We start from the raw sequence: 3,210 nt of genomic DNA on the forward strand, positions 1-3,210 counted from the left end.
GACAGAATTTGGGTTCACACCCCAGCTCACACACTCTCTAGCTGTGTGATGTTGTATAAAATAAAGTTGGAGTGAGAAGCATCTTGTTATGTACTTGGGGCAGAAGTCAGGCTGCTCTGCTCTTCGGCTCTTTCAGAAGATCTCAGAGATTCCTACCCTCTCCTTGTGTTGAGCCTCTGCCACCATGGGTGATAGCAGCCACAAGTCTGGTCCACAGAAGGTGGGTAGGGTCTGGGTGCTATCCTGACAACTCATGCAGAACCCACGCCTCAACACCCCAAGAAGCTCGTCTGCCTCTTCTAAGAACAAAATGCCAACTGCTCTGAACATCTGTCCTTCAGTCTTTTTAATGAGGAAGTAAGTAAATTCCACGGCTTTTCTGAATTTTGATTTCTTCATCCGTAAGATGGATAAAATACAGCCTATTGCTTTTTTTTTTTTTTTGAAAAAATCAAGCTGTAAACTTTTATTACAAATTAAAAATGAGGTTCTTAAAAATCTCAACTTGACCAGATATGAAACAATTTAAAAACCTTTAAAGGTGTATTGAGAAAAAACAGGCTTTTTTTTTTTTTTAAAAAAAAAAACACTTTTGTCATTACCAAAAAGAGACATCTTTAGGTAAAAATAATAAAAACCCCATGCTGCATAGATAATGCAGATAGTTCTAGTTATCTGGTCAACAGGCAAAAAGCAAGCACTTAAGGTCTTCAGCTCCAATCTTTTGTTCATTTCTTATTGCTGGAATTTCATATTCATTTCTTCTTGTTGGATGACTAAACCGGATGATGGTAGAGATGGTAAGCCGGCATTTACTCAGCCCCGCCCTGCTCAGCCTCGGGAGCGGACGAATTCTCAGCTGGTGGATCGGCTGCTTTTGTCTCTTTGCCATCTTGTGGTTTAGGGTTTTCTGGGCGTCTGCGTCGGTAATTGAAGTTGCGGCGGTACCGACGTTGAGGTGGCTGCTGACCTTGGGTCTCATCTCCTTGGTTTTCCTTATCTTCTTCATTGCCGTCCTCTCTGGGCTGTCTTTGGCGAGGAGGGCCCCTGCGGAATCGTGGTCTGTAGCCCCGATACAGGTTCTGTCTCACTGGTCTGCCTTGTTCTCCGGCACCTTGGTTGTCAGCACCCTCCATCACTTCTCCCTGCACAGGAGGGTTGGAGTACTGTGGTCGACGCCCGTAGGGTCTCCGCATGTAGTAAGGTGGGAACCTCCGCCTGCGGTAGGGCCGGCGCTGTTGGGCCTGGCCTTCGGGAGCGCTCTCCGATCCCTCATTCTTTTCTCCACTCTCACTATTCTGGTAATTCTGCTGGTAATTGCGTGGAGGACCCCTGCGACGTGGATAGCGTCTATAATGGTTACGGTCTGCTGCGTATTTACTGCCTTGCACTGGAACTCCACCAGGGCCTGTAACGTTCGCTGCCTCCGCACCCTTTTCTCCTTCAACAACATCAAACTCCACAGTCTCTCCATCTCCTACACTGCGAAGGTACTTCCTGGGGTTATTCTTCTTTATGGCAGTCTGGTGTACAAATACATCTTCCTTGGTGTCATTCCTGTTGATGAAACCATATCCGCTTCTTACATTGAACCATTTTACTGTTCCCAAAACCTTCGTTGCGATGACCTTCTTGTCCCCGCCGGCAGGCGCCGCCGATGTGAGGCCGCCCGGGCCGCCGCTCCCTGCGCCGCTGCCCGTCGTGCCGGGCTTGGTGTCGGCAGCGCTGAGGGCGGGGGCGGCGGGGGGGGAGGCGGGCGGCTGCTGGGTCTCGGCCTCGCTGCTCATAGTTGCGGTGATGGTGACTGGGGCCGGCTGCGGCAGCTGCGGCTCCTCCCGGGGTGTGATGGTAACTAGGCCGGCGGCGGCGGTGGGGCTGCTCAGGGCTCTCTGGGGTCCGCTCTCCGCTCCCGCTACCGATCGAACTCCAGCCTATTGCTTTTTGTGGATACAGATTAACGGGCCCAGAACCACTGCAAATTTGTGACTGGAAGTTTCTGGAGTTTCCCACTTGGATTCAATTAGGGTTATGACTGGCTTGGTTGCCTCCCCCAGGCTGAAAGAAAAATACCATCATTAACCTTTAATTATTCACAACAAACCCAAAGGAAAAGTCCTTGGCCCAGGTCCTAATGGAGTTATTAAGGCTCTGTTTCTATTCAGCTGTTTAAACTCAAGGCAAATAACCTGGCATTTTTCTGCGGCTTCTCTCCATAGAATGTGAAGAACCAAGAATAAACCCTCCCTACCAGTGCATGCTAGTGCCGGAACCAAACATCTTTGCCTTCTTGGTTTTGCTTGCTTTACTTTTCCCACCCACTGTTCTCATTTAGTTGTGTTATTGGAGTGTGTGTGTGTGTGTGTGTGTGTGTGTGTGTAGGAGTACGTGTGTGGTCTGTGTAGAGGGAGACTTTGGAATGATCACACGTGGTGTGTAAGGCTCTCCACTCTGCCCAACTCCTGAAAGAGGAAAGACAAAAGGGAAAAAAAAGAAATTAAGATGAGACAAAAACAGGCAATATAATAATAATAAAAAAAGCCTATGTACAAAAGTCAACTCTTTTCTTTCCTCAATTTTATGCTCTTTCTTCTTTTTACTGCATAGAGTTTATTTCTCCCCCTTCTCTTTTTGATGTTTCTTTGCTCTCTCTGTGCCCTCATTAACTCAACCTCATTAACATGTGCAAATCCAGGAGTCTTTATCCTGACACCATCCTGCGCATCCTGCAAGTCCTACTTCTCTGTCTAAATTTCCCCAGCTGTTCTCAGGTTCTACTTCAGGTCAGCTGCCCAAGTTTAAAACAAACAAACAAACAAAACAAAACCCTCAGAATTCTTCCTTATTTAAAAATACGCTTATTGAGATATAATTTACATACAATGAAAATTCACCAGTTTTAAGTATAAAATCTAATGCCTTTGAACAAATGTACATAGTCACATAACCATCACTACAATCAAGACTTTTCCACTGCCTCAAAAAGTTTCCTTCCTATCACTGTAGTTTTGCCTTTTCTAGAATGTCATATGAATAAACTCAAATAGTAGTCTTTTGTATCTGGCTTCTTGTCTTAGCATATTGCATTTGAGATTTGTCTATATTGTTGCATGTATCAATAACTCACTCATTTTTATTTCTGAGAAATACTGCATTGTATAGGTGTATCACAAATGTCTGTTTACCAGTCGATAAACATTGGCATTGTTTTGT

The 3,210-nt window shown here is 45.7% G+C and overlaps 1 pseudogene; it reads right to left on the reverse strand.

Moving 5' to 3' along the window:
- Window positions 1-457: 457 nt before the first annotated feature.
- Window positions 458-1,787, reverse strand: LOC138077898 (Y-box-binding protein 1 pseudogene; annotated as a pseudogene).
- Between the last annotated feature and the right edge of the window lie 1,423 nt (window positions 1,788-3,210).

This window comes from Capricornis sumatraensis, chromosome 1 (assembly GCF_032405125.1).
Source record: "Capricornis sumatraensis isolate serow.1 chromosome 1, serow.2, whole genome shotgun sequence".
Taxonomy (NCBI): Eukaryota; Metazoa; Chordata; class Mammalia; order Artiodactyla; family Bovidae; genus Capricornis; species Capricornis sumatraensis.